We start from the raw sequence: 25,784 nt of genomic DNA, 5'->3' as shown, positions 1-25,784 counted from the left end.
GATGGAGTGAATATAGTTGCATTGCCTTCACAGACTTCTTTTAGTAATTATTTTCCAGAGCGGGTGATAGAAGCTGGATAATGAATCAGTGCATTTGCACTTGTGGTCTTTAATGTTCTTGTTTTAACCTCAAGGCAAGTAACAAGTACCAAGTAACAATTCATTAGGGCAGGAGAAGAAAAATGTACTCAGAAACATTAAGACTACAGATATCAATAGGTCATGTTACTCTCAGAATCTTACTGAAACGTCAAAAGGATGCCCTTTAAGAGAGAAGGATGGACAAACAACACAGAGTAAGATCCAAGAATCAAAGACATGAGTTAACTTGTGCAATAATGTACTGCAAATATGTTGATTAACCTATAGATCAATTACGTAAGTAATGAATTTAAATGAAATATTAAAAATAATAGTGGTGACTATTTTTTTTTTGTTGTTTGTTTGTTTTTCAAAGTAGGGTCTTGCACTAGCTCAGGCTGACCCAGAATTCACTGTCATCTCAGAGTGGTGTCAACCTCCTGGCAATTCTCCTTCCTCTGCATCCAGAGTGCTGGGATTAAAGGCCTGCGCCATGAGGCCCGCATGGTGACTAATTAAAAATTGGGCTCATATGGCTTCATGAAGCTGGAGGAAGAAGAGACCGAGCACCAGAGTTCCTGTCAGTCCCCACAGCATCTGGGCCAGGAGGAAAGGTACAGGAAGTAAGGATCGAATTAGAAGGAAGAAGATTCATTCCAGAGACAAAGTAGTTCCCCTTCTCCATTGTAGCCCTTCCCCTAGGATTACAAACTTTCTTCTTTCAGATTCTGCAGCCTTCCAGACCCACAAGCACAAAGGCAGGATGGGAAAAAGACGTTGTGTTCCTCCACTGGAGTCCAAGTTGGCAGCTGACAGTTGTGGGGTCAAGAAGCCCAAATTATCTGGAAGTGGAATGCACAGTCACACGACCAGTCCACAACTGTCCCCGGCTCGAGTTCAGGACAGCTTCCAAACCACCATTATGTGGACAGAAACAGTGGACAGGAGAATGTATCAGACTTAATTAACTCTGGGATTTGGAAACTGTCCCACCGCAAGAATGAATCCTGCATCTGGAGGGCTGAGCCCTCTCCCCTGGTCCAGTGGAACTGCCAGCACCACTAATAATCTAGTGGTGACAGCAGAGACATGCTGTTATTGATTTGACATACTCTTCTGTCACCTCTATGGCTTCCCATAGCAGGACTTCTTAGATTCATTGATGACCCCTATCCACTTTTTGTGATCTGGAAGACAGGGCGGGCCAAGTGGCTGTACGGCTGCATTGGACCTTCTCAGCCATGAATCTTCATTCAGGACTCGGAGTACAAGCTAACCAGTGCACTTGAGGACAGCACATTTTCCCCCTGACCTTAGGGAGGCCTAATCTTCTGCTTTGTCACCCCCCCCCCCCTTACTAACTGTGAAGATGCCAATGATGCCCTGGACTGGGAGGTAGGGGTCCATGGGATTGAGACTGACTTCATCAATCTGAATGACAATGGTGTCAAACATACAGCCACATACTTACCTGAGGTTGCTAAGAAGCAAGACTTGAATCAGATCCAGACAACAGATGTCTTGCTCAGGAAATGTGGCTTTAAGGCTCCAATTACCAGTGCATTCAGAAAATCAATCAAACTCACCAGGTACCCAAAGTCAGAAGGTGACAAGCAGTTATGCAAAATATATTGCTTCTCGACGACACCGTTTCCAGAACAGCACTCTGCATGCCTCCCGGCCCTCTGCAGTCATTATTCCTGATACATGGCAGCATGACCAGTCCCATACCACCCCACCCTGTTGCCACCAATGGCTATGACATCATTGGAGGAGATGTCATCTCGTCCTGGTCCAGTTACTTCTATTAATGCACTTTTTTTTTTTTATGATGCTTGCATTCGTTGGCAAGCCTGCCTCCCACTGACTGAAGGGGTTTTTAGTTACATTTGAATGAACCAGAACGTGAGGGGCTCAAGCCTTATCTCAGCCTTTCCTCAATAAGGAGGACATGTTGTCATAGGGTTCTTTTGGGTTGGGGCTCCCCATGACCACTGAGAATACTATGGGTTCCTTAGCCTTGTTTGATGATTTACCACAAGTGTGTTGGCCACACATTGGAAGCTGGAATCCATGACCTATAGAGGCTTATCCCCACTAACTCCCCTTTGCCTCCCCAGATCAAGTAGAGGTGTATTATCCTGGAGAATAGCAAGAAATATTTTTAATTTGTTTTAAATTCCTTAAAAAATACACTTCTAGTTTGTTGCATACCAAGAGTTGGTCCCATCCTCCATGCTTCATATGTGGACAGCACAATAGGGTTGAATGTGGGAGCCATGAGTCCTTCAAGCCTCCTGGACAGTAGACACACACCAATATTGGAAGCCCTTTGGATGACATTGCATTTCCCACTGCACGTAATGCCATGATGGTTTGAATACCTGGCCCTCTCCGCAGGATTTTCTGGTACTCTGCATTGAGTCTCCTGGTGTTGAACACAGCTCTGTGATGTAGCTTGCTGAGTAATGGAATGGACATGCCTCTGGATGTCCTGGTGTCATTGCTGTGAGCAGGTGTGAAAGGAGAGAGACCTCTTCCTCACCACCAGCTACCTCACCCTGTTCTGGTGGCAAGGCCCATGTAGCTGGATCTAGGCTCTCAGAAGCACAGGTGTGCACACAGGCATTTGGTATGGGTTTTAGGAGGACATGTTGTCATAGGAGAGTGTCAAGGGGCTCTGAGCTGGTTTTCCTCACAGGCAAATATTCTGAGGGACCCATCAGTAGGGTAGTTCTTATTTGTAATTTGCCTGTAGAAGTGGGGCAATTTGATATTTCAGTCCATAATAGGACTCTAGAGCAAAGCTGTGTAATAAAACAATGAGAAAGTAAAGACAAAAATTGGGATCAATTTGCATAAATCAAAACAAAGATGTGATTAGGGTTAAAACTTTTCAGATCTTTGTTCTGGGGAGAGTGATGTTGATACTGAGTAAACCTTCACTCTTGAAGGTCAAGAAGTCAAGCTAACTATTTTTTTTTTTTTTTTGAGGTAGGGTCTCAATCTAGCTCAAGCTGACCTGGACTTCACTATGTAGTCTCAGGGTGGCCTCGAGCTCATGGCGATCCTCCTACCTCTCCCTCCTGAGTGCTGGGATTAAAGGCGTGCATGACTATGTCTGGCTAAGCCAACTATTTATGAATAAACATTGTGCAGCCAACATAACAAAATGTAAAACACATGCAAAGGCAGTAAATGACTGTTCCTCTAATGAGTGGCACATAGCTATGGTGGGAAACCATCTGCTCTCAATTTGGCTAACTGGTCTGCTCAGTAGAACAGAACCCATAGCTGGAGCTGGGTAACAAGTCAGAACCATATCCAAAAATGAACCTGCTCTCCACTAAACTATTTCTAAAAAGCAATGATTAACACATCTAGTTAGTGCTAACTTTACTCTGTTGGAGAATCTGCTTCTCTTTTTCAGATATACTCAGATCCTAAGGAGAGAGCCACCCCATCATACTTCAAAAGGGCCTTAGCTGAAACTAAGAATAATTGGGGAAATATGCAAGAATGCTGTTTTCATGGCAAACCAGGAACCAGCCCAATGGTGAAGGAGATAGACACAGAGAACAATCAACCATACCAAACCAGATATCCAGAGACACAGAGGCACCCAAGATCTCAATACAGAAGCAGACCTAAAATGAACCCAACATGGCTCAAGGAAATTTGCGGAGGAGGGGGCGGAAAGAATGTCAGAGCCACACATTGGGTCATGACACACAGAGACATTTCCTCCTACCTGAAACTAAAGTCTAACCCCACAATGCCCAACCCATATATCCCAACAAGGTGGTTCCCGGTGAAGAGGGGAGGACAGGGAGGAGGCTAACAATGGTACCAACTTGAGTGTATTCACTGACTACAAATATAAAAGAAAAGTAGGAAGAAATAAAATAAAAAATAAGATATTAAAAACATGTCTAGGTAGAACAGTAATAACAACATATATTAATGATATAAATTTGCATCTTTAAATGCAGGCTATTTCAAACTGGAAGTTTAAATATCCAGTAATATACTGCATATGAGAAATACACTTAAATATGATTATGCTGAAAAAATTGAAATGGAAAGGCATGTAGAGGCAAAGATGAACTCAACTGTTCCTGCAATATTAACAGGGGAAATAGAATTGAAGCCATTAAACAAAAATGAATTAAAATTTGTTTTATTTTATAGATACCTTAATAGGCATCAATGATGCTTTATCATGATTTAAATTCTCATATCTTTGAGTTGTATTCCTGGATTTAATTTGTTAAAAATATTTTGTACTTATATTCATAAAGGACAGTGCTGTATAGTTTTCATTATCTCATGTAATATCTTTGGTGGATTTGGGGATCAAAGTAATATTGATCTCATAACATGATTGTGAAACACACTGCTAGCTTCTGTTTCTACAAGTGTGAATCACTATTACTTTTTTCTTAAATATTTGGTCTAATTCTCCATGTAGTTCAACTAGTGAATTCTGTGAAGCTCTCATTTTTGGAAGTTTTAAAATTATGTGGTGGTTTGATTCAGGTGTCCCCCATAAACCTAGTTACTGTGAATGCTAGGTCCCCAGCTGATGTATATTTGGGAATTAACGCCTCCTGGAGGGAGTGTATTGTTGGGGGTGGGCTTATGGGCTTTATAGCCAATTTCCCTATGCCAGTGTTTGGCACACCTTCCTGTTGCTGTGGTCCACCTTATGTTGGCCATGGAGTGATGTCCACCTTCTGCTTATGCCATTGTTTTTCCCCTGCCATCGTACAGCTTCCCCTCAAGCCTGTAAGCCAAAATAAATCTCTTTTTCCCAGAAGTTGCTCTTGTTTGGGTGATTTCTACCAGCAATGTGAACTGGACTGCAACAGTAAAGTGGTACCGAGGAGTGGGATTTCTGTTTTGCAGAGTGAAGCAGGTTTGCTGGTTGCCTGCATAGAGACCCCATGGAGACCCAGTGGAGATGCCAGGACCATGAGATGGCTGACAAGGAGCTGCTAGCCCCAATGAAGTTTCCCAGGACTGTGAGTAGCCTAGTTGGAGGGGCAGAATTGGAATACTGGAGACTGGTTGCTGGTTAGAATTATCAAACTTGAAAATTTGTCACTGGATATAGTTGCTAGACTTGAAGCTACAGAGTTTGATGTTTGTCCCGGTTGTTTAAATCTTGTATTGGTTGAATGTTTCTTTTCTATGCCCAATGCCATCTTTTGCAGTGTGAATATTTATTTTGTGCCATTATGGGTTTTTTTTTTTTTTGAGGTTATTTTTTGGTATTATGGCTCAGTTAAAAGATCTTGGACTATGGGGATGTAAGAACATCAATGGGATTGATAAAAACTATGGGAACTTTTAAAATCAGACTGAATACATTATATTTTACATCATGTATGGATATCAGTTTATGGGGTCCAGGGGCGGAATGTGGTGGTTTGATTCAGGTGTCCCCCATAAACCTAGGTGTTGTGAATGCTAGGTCCCCAGCTGATGGATATTTGGGAATTAATGCCTCCTGGTGGGAGTGTATTGTTGGGGGCTGGCTTATGGACTTTATAGCCAGTTTCCCCATGCCAGTGTTTGGCACACCCTCCTGTTGCTGTGGTCCAACTTATGTTGGCCAGGGGGTGAGGTCCACCCTCTGCTCATACCATCGTTTTCCCCTGCCATCATAGAGCTTCCCCTTGAGCCTGTAAGCCAAAATAAATCTCTTTTTCCCAGAAGCTGCTCTTGGTTGGGTGATTTCTACCAGCAAGGTGAACCGGACTGCAACAAATTATAAGCTTAATTTTCCAGTAGATGCAAATGTAGAGTATTTTGCTACTGAATTTGATCATGTGTGACTTTCAATGAAATGGTACATTTCATTTAAACTGTTGAAAAAAAAAGTATTTCTCACACATTTAGCATTAAAGAATTTAGAGGACATTTTCCATCTGCTACATCTTAAAGTATTTTCCTGAATTCTTTCTGCTCTGTTTCAGACTCCAGTGACACGAAGTGTAGACTCTTTGACTTTATTATCAGGCTCTAGAGACTTTGTCTATCTTATTGTCAATTTTCTCCCAGTTTCTTACTGGACAACTGGTAATCATCTACTTTAAAAGGTGAACACCCTGAAAAGAATGAAATGAAGTCCTTAATGGAGAAACAGAAATTGTCATTAAAAAGAGAACCAAAATAAGAATCTTAATATTGAAAACACAGGGAGTTCTGGCCAAGATGGTGACTGCATAGCTGTACTGCAAATCCTGGGGAAAGAAAGGCAAGATATTAAGGGTTCACTGGGTCTTTTAAGGAAGAGCAATCTCCAATAGATTGCCAGTGGGAGGGCACAGAGAGGGGAAAAACAGGGAATGGCTGATGCCCTTGCAGGCAGGTAGCCCACCCCTACCCCCAAGTAGCCGCCATATCCATGGTGCCACCAAATGCCAATCGATCCCTGTGTGTGCAAGCTTAGACTGCTCCACCCACTCGCTCACATACTGCTCCTGCCGCCACAAGTTCAGTGAGTCCAGGCCCACAGCAACTGCCATACAAGCTCAGACTGCTTTCCGGGTCCCAGTGTTCCCAGCCAGAGTTTGGGCTGCTTCAGTGCTTGGTACCTCAGTGTCCCTCCTAGCTTGAATGCCGGCAGCTTTGACACATTACTGCTTGAGAGATCAGGCAACTTTGGTGCCCTGGCCAGGCAGTAGATCAGGCGGCTTTGGCAAGTGAGATCCAAAGTCAAGGCTGCTTGGCAACTGCCTCAGGATGCCTCAGATTCCCATTGTGCTTGAGCCCAGGATGATCCACCCACCTACGTGCCCATACACTGTGATGGGCAGACCACAGCGCAAAAGAAATAACATGAAAAATCAAATGCAAGAAAATCCAGTTAGATCACCCAGCCCTACAATGAACATATCTAATTGGAGTCATTAGGATCAGAACATCAAAATGAAGCTATGAGCAATGCAACCCTGACCAAGCTACTGGTAGAGCTTGCAGGAAAGCAACAAAGGACCAAAATCATGTGGATGCTGCCATCACTAAACTAGACCTAATAGATAAGAAAATGGAAGGAGTTCAAAGACAGTTAAGAGACTTGAGGGAGAGTGATAAAAAAGAAGACATCAAAAATCAGCTGGCCATGCTAAATAAAGGCATAAATAAATGCAAGGATGAATTCCAAGAATCATCAAGAAACCCAGAAAATGATGTGACAAGGGAGCTTGACAGAGGGATGGAAATTATACATGGAAAACTAGTAGAAAATGCAAACTTAATTGAACAAGTCCAAAACTCTGTAGAAGCTCTCAAGAATAGTCAGCCATGTGGAGGATAGAAACTCTGATCTGGAAAACAAGATAGAACAAACAATTCGAGAGTTCAAAAATTTCAGTAAGTTCAAAAGTTCCTGTGGACAGAATATGAGGGAATTGTGGAATACACTTAAATGTCCTAATATCAGGATCATTGGAATACCAGGAGAAGAAATTCAGACCAAAGGCATGGAGAACTTATTTAACAAAATTTTTGTGAAAAAGACTGTGGTGTGACATATAAGGGAAAAGATCCTTAATATGAATGCTTATGGGACAGGGCCCATAGGTGTAATCCTGGAATATTATTTACACCCATCTCTGGCACACTTTTAGCAAGTAAAGCCTGAGGCAATTCCTGGCTTTTGGGAGCATGGGGGAGACAAGCTTTTATACCCTGTCCATGGTATTGAAAACCAGTCAACTATATTTAAAAATCCTAGATAATGTCAAGTATAATAGACTGTGAAGAGAAAGTTTATTTTAGATGTTCCATTTCTAGGTAGATATTCTGAAGAAACTCTTGTATGTTTAAGTACATACCTTATTTTAAGCATCCATCTAACTGAGTAGTGTGGAACATGCCCTTAGCTATTTGGGAGGTTGAAGGAGGAGGATAAGAAAATGTGTACAAGATTCATCATTGTAATACTTGTTGAAAGAAAATATCAAATACCATAAAAATATTTGTTAATAAAGAAATAATTATGTAATTTATAGCATATCTATTTAGTAGACTCTTCTGACAGTTAAAGTGAATGGGTTAAGCCTATTTGAATGAAATTTGGTACACCGCAAATGCTAAGGTTAATTTTAAAGTTATACTGCACAAATATGTATAAATTTCAAAATATTATAAAATAATGTCCATAATTATTATGTTTCTATTAGCATGCTAAGGGTGTTAAGTCCAAGATAGGAAGGATACAAATTCTGTTGTCATCATTTATGTCTGGAAAGGCAGGGATGCAGGTAGAAAGTGAGGAGAAATTCAAACAGGAAAAGGGGAGAAGGGTAAGAATGATACTTTCTATCTTTAATTGTTTATTCCTTTCTAAACTTTCTGAAAACAAAAATCAAATACTTTTAAAATCTGAGTGTTGTGTATATATTTATTTTCAAAATATTCAAATATATTCAAAATATTTCACAACAAATTGGGAATATGTGAAAATTGATTCTAAGAGCATTTAAAATATTTAGAATTAAAATACATGATATGAATCATATGGTATATAATGTAGGCAAATTAATTAAGATATATGACATGAATTAAGAATTAAGATATAGGATATGAATTATATGATATATAATGAAGGCAAATCTATTTACATATGCTAACTCTATCATATTGTATCTGTTTCTCTCAGGAACTCTGACAAGCAGGGCTGAGAAGATGACTGAGTTGCTAAAGGAACTCTAACTGATATTGACCAGATGGAAAAAGTGGGCACTAATGCTAGACTTTTCCAAATACATTAACACATCTGAGTACATACATTTTTGCAAATATCTAGGAAACTTAGGTCACGTTTTATACTAAATATAATTCAACTGCATTTAATACACGGATAGAAAAAGCTAAATTTAGGACTTGAAGATCACAGACAGTTGAGTTCCTAAGGTCTCAGCTGAATTGCTCTATGTGACCCTGTCTTTATTGCTTTCCACACTCCCATGATATGTAGATACAAAGTGTAGAGATGGTGTGTCCTGATGGAGAGAGAGAGAGAGAGCCAGAACAAACATAACATGTTGTAGTGCACATAAATTTTTATAGAGTAGCAAAACAAAACCAGAAGAGTGAATGTGAATGCAATTTCTGACATGCAAAGAGAGTGATAATAATCTAATACTTGTGAAAGTTGGAGATAACCTAATGTGGCCTTCTTACGTGGACACTTTAGTTTGCGTGTACTGAAGAAGGAGTGGGGGGCGAGACTTTGAATTGACAGGAGTAAGAAGGAGGATGTTAACCACACGACCCTTTCTTCCTCCGTGTGCTCCAGTTTTTCTGTGTGTGTGTTCTATTTTGTGATCTGGACATTCAGGAGATGCTGTGTTTTGTTCCTGGAAAGAGCAACTAGAATGTTTGGAGGGGTGACCGGGAGGGGAGTTGAACAATACTTGAAAATGTTAAGTGGCAGAACACATGATTTACTAGGGTTTCCTGTGTGCCGAGTTCTGCAAATAAACAGATGAGGTCAGTTTTGTCATCTGAAGTAAAATAATTGGATATCTTCACTCGATGTTCTCTACTGTGACTTACTGTTCAGAAATTCCAAGAAAATGGACTGTGCAAAGAAAACATAGCTCTGGAATCTTATTCACCACTTATCTAGAGAAAAACAATTATAATTTGCTTTATTGTTTTCTTAGTGAGAATACTTGTTATAGTTACACAAAGACCTAGACTTTTTTTTTAAAATAACATCTATCATTATTTTTAAATTTTTAATTCATTTTTATTTATTTACTTGAGAGTGACAGACAGAGAGAAAGAGGCAGAAGGAAAGATGGGTGCACCAGGACCTTCAGCCACTGCAAACGAACTCCAGACACGTGCGCCCCTTTGTGCATCTGGATAACGCAGGTCCTGGTGAATCGAGCCTAGAACTGGGGTCCTTAGGCTTCACAGGCAAGCACTTAACCACTAAGCCTTCTCTCTAGCCCCTAGACATTTTTTTTTATAAAACTAAATTAACAGAGCAGGGCTTCTAAATTGGCTGTGCAGACAGCTCAATGTCTAATTGCACCAATTGCCTATATTCTTAGCTTTTAAGAGTTAAAGCAAAGTCTGCAGAGATCACTCAGTGGTCAAACATGTTTACATGCAAAGTTTGAAGGCCTGGGTTTGATTCCTCAGTTCCCATGTAAATCCAGATGAACAAAGTGGCATATGAGTCTGGAGTTCGTTGCAGTGGCAGAAGTCTTGGTGTGCCCCCACTCACTCACTCACTGTCTCTCTTTCTCCTTCTCTCTAATGAAATCAATAAATAATATATTAAGCAGAGTCAAAGCAAAGTTTATATTAATTAATTTAGAAAGAAGTCTTGCAAAGTATTTAATTTCAATAAGGAAATCAACAAGTTAATTTCAAAACTCTTCTGCAGTTTCTGTCTGAAAAAAAATCTTTAAAAGTACCATAATTTTGGGCTGGAGAGAAGGCTTAAGCTCTTGCCTGTGAAGCCTAAGGACCTCGGTTAGAGGCTTGATTACCCAGGACCCACGTAAGCCAGGTGCACAAGGGGCATACATCTGACATTCATTTGCAGTGGCCGGAGGCCCTGGTGCACCCATTCTCTATCTATCTATCTGCCTCTTTCTCTTTCTGTCACTCTCAAATAAATAAATAAGTATATTTTTAAAAGTATCATAATTTTATAAGCCATACTTTATCATTAAAATTAGAATAACAATTTACTATTGTGTGATTGTACAGAGCAAATAAAACATTATATATGAAAGTCTCCAACATACTCAGGGGGTCTCTTCCCTTCTACATGTCTCTACCTTCCTTTTACTATATTCACCATCCTAACAATTGTTTTTCTGTTACAATAAAATGTTAAGAGTACACTAAATCAATATCTTTAAACTGGTGGTATTATAATTTATGCAGCCAGTAACTAAAATTACATAGAAAATGTTAGAGCTCTGTTGGTTAGCTTTCTTATTTTTTAATATATACTATTTATTTATTTGAGAGAGAGAAAGAGAGAATGGGCATGCCATGGCCTCCAGCCACTGCAAACAAACTACAGATGCATGTACCCCCTTGTGCATCTGGCTTATGTGGGTCCTGAAGAATCAAACCACGATCCTTTGGCTTTTCAGGCAAATGCCTTAACCACTAAGCCATCGTTCCAGCCCTGTTGGTTAGCTTTCTACTGCTGTGATAAAATCCCTGTTAAAGTCAACTAAAAAAAAATGAAAAAAAGGCTGGTGATATAGTCAATCAATGAAAAGTTTGCTTCATAAGCATGAGGAACTGATTAGATACACAGAACCTATATCAAAATGCCAGGTGTGGTGGCACACGGTTGTTATCCCTGCACGAGGGAGATGGAGATAAATTTAGTCCTGGGGCTCTTGGGCCAGCCAGTCTTTCCTACTTGTTGAATTCCAAGCTAATGAGAGTTCCTGTCTCATAAAAATTGGACAAAATCTGAGAGGATTAGCATGCAAAGTTGTCCTCTGGTATCCTCATGCACATATAATTGCAGTAGTTCACTCTTTTTTAAAAAATATTATCTTTGGACTTTTCTTACTGTCTCAAATTCATAATTGAAAGTGAATCTTATCTGACTAGGATGGGAATCCTTGAGACAAGAGAACATGAGTGTGTCACTCATGTGACTTTCCCCAGTTATTGGATGAAGCAAGGCTTACTCATGGCTTAGAACTGGTCCATGGCTGACACAAGTCCTTCAAGGTGTCTTGCTGGATGTGTAACCCTGTTTGATAACAAACTCGTTCTTGCAAGTCAAAGGACCTGTGACATAGGACAACATTCTTACAAGTCACAGGACTTATGACATAGTACAACAGTGACAGTGAAATTAGTAGGATATAGTGGCTGATGGAAAAATGAATAGCCACACCTCAAGGAGCAGGGTTAGGGGTCCATAATCTCATCAAACAAAGCCATCAGTAATTAAGGCAAAGATCATGTTAGCTTAGCCTGTCTGAGGTAATGAATATGTTCTCTACTGTTTTCAGTATTTGTGTGTCTCCCCCAAAGTTTGTGTTCAAACTTAATTCCCAATGCAACAGTGGTGAGATGTAGCCTTTCACAGGGAGCTGTCATGCAATACCTGCCCTTGTGAATGAGCGAATGCTTTTACAAAGAGAGAACTAGCTAAGTAGCATATTTACTATCACAGTTATTTCACATTCTGGGACAAAGCACCCAACCAAGGGTATCTGATGGGAGGAAGTTGTTTATTTTAGCTTATAGTCTCAAGGGGAAGCTTCATGATGGCAGGGGAAAATATGGCATGAACAGAGGCTGTACATTACCTCTACCACAGCAGGTGGAACACCACAGCATGAATGTAAGCCAAGTACTAGAAAGAGGAAGCTGGCTCTAACACAGATAGGCCAACCCCCAATATCACACCTCCGCTATTAATGCTCTGATTCCCAAATTGCCATCAGCTAGGAACCAATCATTCAGAACACATGAACTTATGGGGGACACCCAATTCAAACCACCACATTTACTCTTTTGTTCCATAAGTTTCAACTTGTTAATAGCATCAAGGGCATCACCAGACATCCAAACCTCCTGGTGCCTTGATCTTGAACTACCCATCTTCCAGAACTATAAATACATGTGTAAGATATTTACTTTAAGACATTATTTTATGGCAGCACAAACTGAGCAAGACATTCCTCTTGGCCAGGTAAGCTTAGAAAAAGAGTAAATATTTAAATGTTCAATGAAGTAAAATGATATCATAAAATTAGCATGTTGACATTTAAAAGTTTTGGGCACAATGATATCAAATGTTTAGATTATTAGGTTTGCAAAAGTTGATTAAATATTTGCTGGTAAGATATTGCATTACTTTGTGGTTTCAATGGCTAAAGAAAGATCCTGCCAGGTAAAGGTTTATCCTTGCCTCTTGTCTTCCCAAAGGAAATAATTCTGCTCAGATACATGGACAGCATAAGTAGAAGCTTATTTAGAAAAGTAAAGACCACTTGAGAGAAAGATTGGAATGGACTGGCCAGGGGGAACATGACAGGCCATTTGGTTATGTGTTTACATTATTTATTAATATTTATTTGTTGTAGAGTTTTAGGGTGTTTCTTATTGTCCCCGCCTTCTTGTGACGTAATATCAAATTCCTCCCCTGAGTAGTACCTTTCTTTTATCCTATAGTACTGTGCTTGCTCAGCAGTGAAGTTGTCCCAGTGGATTTTCCTTCCCTTCTATCAGGATGTTTGTGGGCGAGCATGTATGATCATTGTGAAAATGGTTGCATGTGGTAACTATTGCACACTGTTGAGACCTTAACTGTAGCATGAAGCAAGCACACAGGTACATTTTGACAAACAGAAGACACAGCTACTGAAGTATAATAGTTTCCACATATCTGAACTGCCTGCCTATTCAATCAGTATGTTCTGACTGCAGAAGGGATTGTTGTACAAGACACCCAATTCTCCCCTGCTCATGTCTATTTAGCTACGTACTTTAGCATTCCCCCTATTAAAAAAACTTCAAACTCTGTAATTTCAGAGCAAGTGTGACATATCACTTCCATAATAAGGTGCTGATATCTTCAGTCAGAACACTTGTTATTTGTCAGGAAAATATACAAAATATTTGAATGAATAAAGACAGTGAAGAAAAAGACTTAGGGGGTAAGGCAGCATGGAATGAGTAGGCCAGACCTATTTTCCCCGCTCCTTGCAGCTCCCTGATATGGGTTCCCTGCACTGGTTTGTGGGACAGTGTTCTGGTGGGCTCAGCAGCATGGAGTGAGTAGGCCAGATCCCTGTTTTCCTGCTCCTCTAGTTCCCTGGTCCTGGTAGGTCCCATTGTGCCTTGCTTGGGGAGGCTCAGTCCTTATGTGGGCTGTGGAATCAGGCCTTTTGCTCTGGTATCCTGACTAGCCACTGGCTATCAATACCCCTGTTCACCTAAATCAGAGGGTTCATGGGATTAATTCAAATATCACAGTAATAACTTTAAATATTAACAGTCTCTACCCTCCCATCAAAAGACACAGGTTATCAGGGTGGATCAAAAAAAAAAAAAAAAAACTGGACCATTCTATATGGTGTCTTCAAGAAACCCACCTCACTACTAAAGATAGATACCTCCTCAGGGTGAAAGGATGGAATATGATGTTCCAAGCAAATGGAAATAAAAAACAAGTGGGATCTGGGCATGGTGGCGCACATCTTTAATCCCAGCACTAAGGAGGCAGAGGTTGGAGGATCGCCGTGAGTTCGAGGCCACCCTGCAACTCCATAGTGAATTCCAGGTCAGCCTTGGCTAGAGTGAAACCCTACCTTGAAAAAGAAAAAGCAGGGATTGCTATAATAATATCTGATAAAATGGACATCAAACAAAAAGTAATCAGAAAGAACAAATAATGCCACTTCTTACTCATCAGGGGAATGATTCAACATGAGCACAACACAATCCTAAATATATATGTGCTTAGAAGTTTATAAAGTAAAATGTACTTGACAATAAGACAGAAATCAACACCAACAACATCATCCTTGGAGACATCAATACTCCTCTATCATCAACAGCCAGATGATCCATGCAGAAAATCAATAGGGAAATAATAAAGCTCAACATTATTACAGAGCAACTAGACGTAATGGATATCTACAGAACATTCCACATACTCAGAATACACATTATTCTCAGCAGCCCACAGAACCTTCTCCAAAATACACCATATATGAGGCTATAAAGTGTGCCTCCATAAAGTCAGGAAAATTGAAGTAGCTTCCTGCATCATGTCAGATCACAATCTTTAAAGCTAGAAATTAACAAGAGACACATCAAGAACTCCATCAGCTCCTTGAGACTAAGCAACACACTTTTAAACAATGAATGTGTTGAGGAAGAAATCAAAAAAGAAATTGTAAAATTTCTACAATTGAATGATAATGAAAACACAACCTGCCCAAACTTATTGAATGCAATAATGGTAGTCCTAAGGGGAAAATTTATAACCCTAAATGCCTTCATAACAAAGACAGAGAGATCCCAAATTAATAATCTAACTGTCCAGCTAAAGGCACTGTAAAATCAAGAAGATTCCAACCCAAAGAGCTCCATATGGAAAAAAAAAATAATCAAGATTAAAACAAATTAATGAATTGGAAACTAAGAAAAAAATTAAAAGCTTGATGAAATGAAGAGCTGGTTCTGTAAGACCCCCAAAACGAGGACCCCACGCTCTGCCCAGATATGGCAACATCCCAAATCACTCACAAGAAGCGGTCTTGATGCAAACTGCAAGAGGATTTTCTTCCAAGTGCGTTGGGGCCCACAGTCGTACACCGCACAGGGGTAGAGGACTGCAGAGCCCCGAATGCAGGAACGGGACAGTTTTTATAGGGTTTCTAACAAAGCCTGTGCATTAGACCAATCATTTTTTTTAATATCAGGAGCCCGCGGGGTGCGAGCCAGTTAGTTTGTGCCACTCCATAGTTTCTAAGCCAATTAGTTTAATTTGTTCAAGCCCCTCGTGGACCAATCAGTCTCTTATGACCTTGGTGGTGAGCATTTGCGCAGGTCCTTGGGTGGGAGTAGCAGAGTGTAGTATCAGTCTCATATGACCTTGGAGGTCAGCATTTGTGCAGGTCCTTGGGTGGGGGTAGCAGAGTGTGGTATCAGTCTCCTATGACCTTGGTGGTCTGAGGCAGGCTGCTACAGCTTATGGTGCAGGCTACTACAGTGTGGGCTATTAAGGCTTATGGTGCAGGCTATTTACAGAAACCAAATAAGTGGTTTACTTCATTACTCATTTCCCATCCTTGAGGGCTATCTCATGCCCTTTTTACCTAGTTTTATATTAGGAGCGGGCTCTGATATAATGAGAAGAGGGGTTCTTTACTTGCTTTCAACAGAGAGTAAAGCCTGGAGTTTGAGGTATGCAGGGGCCCGCTTAAGCTCCCTTTGGAGAGTGATAGTATTTCTGGGCTTCTGAATTCTTGGGCCTTTCAGTTCTTTGAAAAAACAAACAAGATTGACAAACTCCTGGTCAATTTGATCAAGCAAAAAAAAGAAGTCTCAAATTAACAAAATCTAAGCCAGGCATGGTGGTGCACGCCTTTAATCCGAGGACTCAGGAGGCAGAGGTAGGAGGATCACCATGAGTTCGATGCCACCCTGAAAATGCAGAGTGAATTCCAGGTCAGCTTGAGCTAGAGTGAGTCCCTACCTTGAAAAACAAAACAAAAAAAATTAACAAAATCTGAAATGAAAAAGGAGAGATCACAACAGACAACAATTAAATTGGAAGAATTATCAGGACACACTTCCAAAACCTCTACTGCACAAAACTGGATAATCTGGAAGAAATGGATGAATTTGTAGACACATACAACCTGCCAAAACTAAACCTAGAGCATATTAACCTACTAAACAAATCTATCACATCCATGGAGAAAAGGTAATAAAAAACCTCCCCCCCAAAAAAAGTATAGGGGGCTTCCGGTTAAGATGGCGGCATAGGTACCACGCCAAAACAGCCTAGGGGGGAAAAAGAACAAAAAAACTCAGCAAAAAACACACTTTTACTAAAAAGTGAGGTGTATAGGAAATTGAAGCGGCAGCAGAGAAGTAGAAGAGTTCCAGAGCATCCAGAGCTTGCACAGGCGGGAAAAGCGGCTCCGGCAGCTTGGCAAACCGCCACGGCCACGGCGCACCAGAGAGCCGCCAGACTCGGCTTGAGCCGCAGGAAAAGCCAGGTGCCGGAGCTTTCCCTCACACCAGCGCTCTACGCAACTTGGGAAACGTGAGGGGAGAGTGGAAGCGAGCAACGGAGGAGCAGACCGCGAGGTAGAAGAACGCTTGCAGCAGCATGAGAACCAGAGCAGCTGCAGCTCCCTCCCCTCACCCACCACCTAAGCCCAGCTCCGGCGAACAGAGCAGCGGCCCGGGACCCGGCCACGCCAATTTGGGCTGACAGCGGGACCCAAGCAGGAGCAGAGTTTGGCAGCAACATCAGCGGCTCCAGCACTGGTAACAGCAACCCCAACAGCAGCAGACCCAGGAGTGGCAGCAGTGGCAGACTCCGGCAGCAGCAGCTTCAGGGGGAGCAGCGGCAGTGGACACAGCAGCAGCAGCTTCAGCAGTAGTGGTGGCTCCAGCAGTGGCAGCTACAGCAGCAGCAGAGGCAGCAGCAGCGGCTCAGTTTGACCCACAGGAAAAGCAAGTGCCCAGCTCCAGAAATCAGAACAGCAGCCCGACGACCCAGGCAGCAACTTGACTGAGAACAAAATCATCCAAGGTAACTGGGATTGCACCAGGGAAGGGTCTCACTTGGTCGCAAGCTGACTTGGATCCCTCAACAGACCAGAAATCTTAACCTCTTTGTTGATAGAGGATCTGGTCGTTATAATAACTACTCTTGCATACATACTCGGGGCTGTTTTTGATTGAATGTGTACAGTGTTTAGTTAAATTTTAGAATCCACCTGTATTTTATTCCACTCAGCCTGTTTGAATACTCCTATAGCAGGGAAACTCAACCCCTAAGAACATCTTTGTAGATACTCTGAGAGTCTTAAGAGCCACACCTAACACCTTAAGGTCCTACCCTGAAAATATATTACATCAAATCAATTGATACAGCTAAGAATACACAGCTAGCTAGAAAATCCAAGCATTAACTTAATCCAAGATGCAAAAATATATACATTATAACACAAGAAACACTAAAAAGCAAGACGATATAAATCCACCTAAAAGTATTAATGCATCAGAAATGTCCTCCAGTGAGAAAGAGTTAGAGGAAATGCCTGAGAAAGAGTTCAAAAGAATGATTATAAATATGGTCAAAGAGGTCAAAGAACACATCAAAACAATCAAAGAAGAAATCAAAGAGGAAATCAAAGGAATCAAAGAGGATGCAGGACACCAATTTAATGAAATAAAGAAGGCAATACAAGACATAAATAAGGAAATAGAAATAATAAAGAAAAACCAGTCAGAATTACTAGCAATGAAGAACACAGTTAATGAAATAAAAAACTCTGTAGAAAATCTGACCAGTAGGGTGGATGAGGGAGAGGACAGAATATCTAAGCTAGAAGACCAGGTGGCAGACCTAATGCAGTCCAACAAAGAGAAAGACAAACTTATAGAAAAGGATGAGTAGGAATTTCAAGATATTCAGGATACTATGAAAAGATCCAATATAAGAATTCAGGGCATAGAAGAAGGAGAAGAACTCCACTCCAGAGGCATAGTAGGTGTCTTCAACAAAATCATAGAAGAAAATTTCCCCCAAATTGGGAAAGAGGTGAAAATGCAGATACAGGAAGCCTTTAGAACCCCAGCCAGACAAAACCCAGAAAGAACCTCTCCTTGCCATATTATAATCAAACTTCCAAACACACACACCAAAGAAAAAATATTGAAAGCAGTTAGAGAGAAAAATCAAGTTACCTACAAAAGCAAGCCCATCAGGATTACAGCAGATTATTCAACACAAACTTTTAAAGCCAGAAGGGTTTGGAGTGATATATTCCAAGTTCTGAAAGATAACAACTGTCAGCCAAGGTTACTTTATCCTGCAAAGTTATCCATTCAAATAGATGGAGAAATAAAGACATTCCATGACAAAAGCAGGTTAACGGAGTATTTGAAGACAAAACCAGCTCTACAGAAAATACTTGATAGAATCCTCCATGCTGAAGAAAAGAAAAAGCACACATATAAGGAACCTAGAAAAAAACAAGCAATACTCAAAGACTAGTTAACAGAAGAGAGCGCAGGTAGAACCAGAAACACACACACACACACACACACACACACACACACACACACAAAATGGCAACCATATATACACACCTTTCAATAATATCTCTTAATATCAACGGCCTCAATGCCCCAACGAAAAGACATAGATTTGCAGACTGGGTTAAAAAGCAGGATCCTACAATTTGTTGTCTCCAAGAAACTCACCTTTCTACAAAGGATAGACATTATCTTAGGGTGAAAGGTTGGAAAAAGGTGTTTCAAGCAAATGGGCCTAGAAAACAAGCAGGGGTTGCTATCCTATTATCAGACAGGGTAGACTTTAGTCCGACGTTAGTCAAGAAAGATAAGGAAGGTCACTTTATATTGATTAAGGGCACACTCCAACAGGAGGACATTGCAATCCTAAACATATATGCACCTAACATGGGGGCTACAAAATTCATCAAACAAACACTATTAGAACTAAGGTCACAGATAACACCAAACACAGTGGTGGTGGGTGACTTTAACACCCCACTTTCATCAATTGACAGGTCATCCCGGGAAAGAATAAACAGAGAGGCATCTGGACTAAATGAGGTCATAGAAGGAATGGACTTAACAGATATATACAGGACATATCATCCAATGGCTGCAGAATATACATTCTTTTCAGCAGCACATGGGACATTCTCTAAAATAGACCATATATTAGGACACAAAGAAAATCTTAACAAATTCAGGAAAATTGAAATAATTCCTTGCATTCTATCTGCCCACAATGGAATTAAACTACAAATCAGTAGCAAGAAAGGCTATAGAGCATGCACAAAATCATGGAAACTAAACAAAACACTACTAAATGATGAATGGGTCAATGAAGAAATCAAAATGGAAATCAAAAAATTTATAGAGTCAAATGATAATGAGAACACAACATACCAAAATTTCTGGGACACAATGAATGCAGTTCTAAGAGGTAAATTTATAGCCTTAAGTGCCTATATTAAGAAATTAGAAAGGTCGCGAGTAAATGACCTAATGCTTTGCCTTAAAGCCTTGGAAAAAGAAGAACAAGGCAAACCAAAAATCAGTAGATGGGAAGAAATAATAAAGATTAGGGCAGAAATTAATGAAATAGAAACAAAAGGAACAATCCAAAGAATTAATGAAACAAAGAGTTGGTTCTTTGAAAGGATAAACAAGATTGATAAACCCTTAGCAAATCTGACAAAAGAAAGAGAGAAGAGACACAAATTAATAAAATCAGCGATGAACAAGGTAACATCACAACAGATTCCAGAGAAATTCAAAAAATCATAGGGACATACTATAAAAGCATATACTCCACAAAGTATGAAAATCTGAAAGAAATGGATGATTTCCTTGATCTATATGACCTACCTAAATTAAATCAAAATGAGATTAAGCACTTAAGTAGACCTATAACAAACATGGAGATCCGAACAGTTATCAATAATCTCCCAACTAAAAAAAGCCCAGGCCCGGTTGGATACACTGCTGAATTTTACCAGACTTTTAAGGAAGAGCTAACACCATTGCTTCTTAAGCTTTTCCAGGAAATAGAAAAAGAAGGAATTCTACCAAACTCCTTCTATGAGGCCAGCATCACCCTGATACCAAAACCAGGCAAAGATAGAACAAAAGAAAATTACAGACCAATCTCCCTCATGAACATAGATGCAAAAATTCTCAACAAAGTATTGGCAAACAGAATACAAGAGTATATCAAAAAGATCATTCACCCTGACCAAGTAGGCTTTATCCCAAAGATGCAGGGATGGTTCAACATACGCAAATCTATAAATGTAATACATTACATAAACGGGTTGAAGGACAAAAATCACATGATCATCTCATTAGATGCAGAGAAAGCATTTGACAAAATCCAACATCCCTTCATGATAAAAGTCCTACAGAGACTGGGAATAGAAGGAACATATCTCAATATAATAAAGGCTATTTATGACAAGCCTACAGCCAACATATTAGTAAATGGGGAAAACCTGGAAGCTTTTCCACTAAAATCAGGAACAAGACAAGGGTGTCCACTGTCCCCACTTTTATTTAATATAGTTTTGGAAGTCTTAGCCATAGCAATAAGGCAAGAGACACACATAAAAGGGATACAAATTGGAAAGGAAGAGATCAAGTTATCATTATTTGCAGATGACATGATTCTATACATAAAGGACCCGAAAGACTCTACTAGCAAACTGTTAGCGCTGATCAAAACCTACAGGAATGTAGCAGGATACAAAATAAATACACAGAAATCAGTAGTCTTCATATATGCTAACAACAAACACACAGAAGATGAAATCAGAGAATCACTCCCATTCACAATTGCATCAAAAAAAATAAAATAAAATAAAGTACCTTGGAATAAACCTAACCAAGGAAGTAAAGAATCTATACAGTGAGAACTTTAAAACCCTCAAGCGAGAAATTGTAGAAGACACTAGAAAGTGGAGAAACATCCCTTGTTCCTGGATTGGAAGAATCAATATTGTGAAAATGGCAATCTTACCTAAAGCAATCTACACATTTATTGCAATCCCTATCAAAATTCCAAAGGCTTTCTTCATAGAAATAGAAAAAACAATCCAAAAATTCATTTGGAATCACAAAAAACCTCGAATATCTAAAATAATACTGAGCAACAAAAAAGAGGCTGGTGGTATCACCATACCTGATTTTACCCTATACTACAGAGCCATAGTAACAAAAACAGCATGGTACTGGCACAAAAACAGACATGTAGATCAGTGGAACAGAATAGAGGACCCAGATGTAAGCCCAAGTAGCTATAGCCACCTGATATTCGATAAAAATGCCAAAAATACTCATTGGAGAAGAGACAGCCTCTTCAGCAAATGGTGTTTTGAAAACTGGATATATAGCTGCAGAAAGATGAAAATAGATTCTTCTCTCTCGCCATGCACAAGAATTAAGTCCAAATGGATTAAAGACCTTAACATCAGACCTGAAACTCTGAAACTGCTAAAGGAAAAAGTAGGGGAACCCTTCAACATATTGGTCTTGGCAAAGACTTTCTGAATACAACCCCAATTGCTCAGGCAATAAAACCACAGGGCTGGAGAGATGGCGTAGTGGTTAAGCGCTTGCCTGTGAAGCCTAAGGACCCCAGTTCGAGGCTCGATTCCCCAGGACCCATGTTAGCCAGATGCACAAGGGGGCGCACGCATCTGGAGTTCCTTTGCAGTGGCTGTTAGCCCTGGCGCGCCCATTTTCTCTCTCACTCTCTATCTGCCTCTTTCTCTCTCTGTCACTCTCAAATAAATCAATAAAAATCTTTTAAAAAAAAAAAACAAAAACCACAGATTAACCACTGGGACCTAATGAAATTACAAAGATTTTGCACCGCAAGGGACACGGTGTAAAAAGCAAAGAGGCAACCTACAGAATGGGAAAAAATCTTCGCCAGCTATATATCTGATAGAGGATTAATATCTAGGATATACAAAGAACTCAAAAAGTTAAATAATAAGGAATCAAACAAGCCAATCAAAAAATGGGCTATGGAGCTAAATAGAGAGTTCTCAAAGGAAGAAATATGAATGGCATATAAGCATCTAAAAAAAATGTTCTATGTCACTAGTCATCAGGGAAATGCAGATTAAAACTACATTGAGATTCCATCTCACTCCTGTCAGATTGGCCACCATCATGAAAACAAATGATCATAAATGTTGGCGGGGATGTGGAAAAAAAGGAGCCCTTCTGCACTGCTGGTGGGAATGCAATCTGATCCAGCCATTGTGGAAAACAGTGTGGAGGTTCCTAAAACAGCTAGAGATTGATCTACCGTATGACCCAGCTATAGCACCCCTAAGCATATATCCAAAGGACTCATCTCATTTCCTTAGAAGTACGTGCTCAACCATGTTTATTGCTGCTCAATTTATAATAGCTGGGAAATGGAACCAGCCTAGATGTCCCTCAACAGATGAGTGGATAATGAAGATGTGGCACATTTATACAATGGAGTTCTACTCAGCGGTAAAGAAAAATGAAGTTATGAAATTTGCAGAAAAATGGATGGACCTGGAAAGTATTATACTAAGTGAGGTAACCCAGGCCCAGAAAGCCAAGCGCCACATGTTCTCTCTCATATGTGGATCCTAGCTACAGATGACTGGGCTTCTGCGTGAGAATGAAAATACTTAGTAGCAGAGGCCAGTAAGTTGAAAAGGATACATAAAGGGTAGAGAAAGGAAGGGAGGAGGAGGATACTTAATAGGTTGATATTGTATATATGTAATTATAATGATTGTAATGGGGAGGTAATATGATGGAGAATGGAATTTCAAATGGGAAAGTTTGGGGGTGGGGAGGGAGGGAATTACCATGGGATATATTTTATAATCATGGAAAATGTTAATAAAAATTAAAAAAAAAAGAACAGTATAGGACCACATGGCTTTTCAGCTGAACTCTATCAAACCTTCATTGAAGAACTGAAAGCATTTTTTTCTCAAGATGTTTCGTGTAATCCAACACCAGGGAATCATCTCCAACACCTTTTATGAAGCTAGCATCACTCCAATACCAAAGCCAGACAGAGATGCAACACAAAAATAAAACTATAGCCCACATCCCTGATGAACTTAGATGCAAAGATCCTGAACAAAATCCTTGCAAACTAAATTCAACAACACATCAAAACATTATCCACCTTGACCAAGTAGGCTTAATATCAGGGTTGCAGTGATGTTTAACATATGGAACTTGATCAATGTAATACACCACAAAAATAAATTTAACCATTCAAACCACAGGATTATCTTGATGCAGAGAAGGCTTTGACAAAATACATGCCATTTCATGATCAAAACACTGGAAAGAATAGGCATGGAGGGTTTATATCTCAACACAGTAAAGGCTATATATAAAGCTCACAAAGCCCAAATAATACTTAATGGGGAAGGACTCAAGGAGTCCTCACTGAGATTGGGAGCAAGACATGGGTATCCAACCTCACCACTTCTCTTCAACATAATACTAGAAGTTCTAGCCCAAGCAATAAGACAGGAGAATGAAATCAAAGTAATTCAAACTGGAAAAGAAGAGGTCAATATAGCCCTGTTTGCAGATGACATGATCTTGTACATAAGTGACCCAAATTCTCCATCTCAAAACTTATAAAACATCAAATTGGCAGGATACAAAATTGATGCACAAAAACCGGTAGTTTTATATGTACAAAGGACACATACATAAAGAAATAAATCAGTGAGGCTGTCCCACTTTGAACAGCAACAAAAAAATTAAATACCTTGTGTATTAGTCAGGGTTCTCTAGAGGAACAGAACTTCTAGAATGAATTATTTTAAAAGGGGAATTTATTGGATTAGCTTATGGTAGTCGAATAGCAGTTGCAGGTTTCAGAATCAAAGAACCTGGTACCTGCTCAGTCCATGTGGCCACATGCCCCAGCAGTTCCAATCTGGGTTTTAATCCACATGGGTCTTCAGTTGATGCTGGTCTTCAATCCATGCTCAAAGTCAGCAAGCAACTCTGGCAGCCAAGTGGGAAGAAGGAAGGGGCTTTTTCTCACCCAGAACTTCCTTATATAAGGGCTGCCCCCTCTGGGGGAAGGATGTCCTCCTTTAGTTAATCCTTCCTCGAAGTAACCTCAGAGACCACCCAAAAGGGATTTCTGTAGATTTCTAAAGAGATCAAGTTGACAACTCCTTAACTATCACACTTTGGAATAACACTATCAAAGGATGTGAAAGACCTATGTAATGAGAATATAAAAACCCTTAAGAAATGTTGGGCTCCTTCCCGCACAGGTAGTGCTGAGGGAAGAACCAGGGCTGCTGGTTCTTTCCTAGGGGTTGAGGGGATGATGAGCTTCTGATGACCCAGAAACCTCTCCTGGCCACCAGAGAAAAAAAACACACTGAGTCGGGAGTCCTTTCCAAGCAGGAGCTCAACTTTATTGTTACAGGCGGGTGTTTATATAAATGTTGAGAAAGAAGGCGGAGACTGTAGGGTGGGGTGAGATGTAAGAGCCAATAGCATACTGCGACTTTTGAGATGATTGGTTCTAAGCGCACATGAGCGGGGGACTCTAACTTCTTATGCAGAAGTGGCAGGCCAGAGGCCATTTGGCCCCCTGCTGAGTTCTAAGTGCCCACAGGCAGGAATTCTAATTTCCTGTGTGGAAATAGCAGGCCAGGGGCCAAGCCCCCAGCTGAGTCATAGCTGGGCAGAGGCAGTTAGGCTCAGGAAGTTCCACTAGGCCTAACTGGGCCTCTCAAGGCCCAACAAAGAAAGAAATTGAGTTGGACTTGAGAAGATGGAAAGACCTCCTATGCTCCTGCATAGGTAGAATTAATATTTTAAAAATGGAAATTCTATCAAAAGAAATATATAAATTTAATGCAATACCAATAAAATATCATCATTCTTCACAGAGATTAAAAAAGTGATCTCAAAATTTATATGGAATGGGAGCAGGACTTGGATATCCAAACATAGTCTCAGCAAAACAAAGAAACAAAGAACGCTCTGGATGTGTCATTGTACCTGATATAAAGCTATATTACAATGCCAATAGTAATAAAAACAGCATGGAACTGGAAAAAGAATAGAAATATAGACCGAAGGAACAGAATTGAAGACCCAGACTTAGGTCAAGTAACTACAGCAGCTTGATTTTTGACATAGTGCCAATAATGTAAACTGGAGAAAAGAACAGACAGCATCTTTAACAAAATGGTGTTGGACAAATTGGATGACTATATGTAGAAAATGAAATTAAACCCACTCATTTCTTCATACACAAAAATCAAGTCCAAATGGCTTAAAGGCCTCAATATAAGACCTGAAATTCTTCAACAACTGGAAGAAAAAAACAGGAGGCAATCTCCATGATATAATACTAGGAAAAGTCTTCCTGA

At 40.1% G+C, this 25,784-nt stretch overlaps 1 pseudogene; it reads left to right on the top strand.

Annotated features, from left to right (window-relative positions):
* The first annotated feature begins 712 nt into the window (after nucleotides 1–712).
* On the top strand, nucleotides 713–1,785 carry LOC101600442 (annotated as a pseudogene).
* Nucleotides 1,786–25,784: the final 23,999 nt, after the last annotated feature.

This window comes from Jaculus jaculus, chromosome 4, assembly GCF_020740685.1.
Source record: "Jaculus jaculus isolate mJacJac1 chromosome 4, mJacJac1.mat.Y.cur, whole genome shotgun sequence".
Lineage (NCBI taxonomy): Eukaryota > Metazoa > Chordata > Mammalia > Rodentia > Dipodidae > Jaculus > Jaculus jaculus.
The sequence above is the reverse complement of the archived record's forward strand: the minus strand, read 5'-3'. Positions and strand labels throughout refer to the sequence as shown.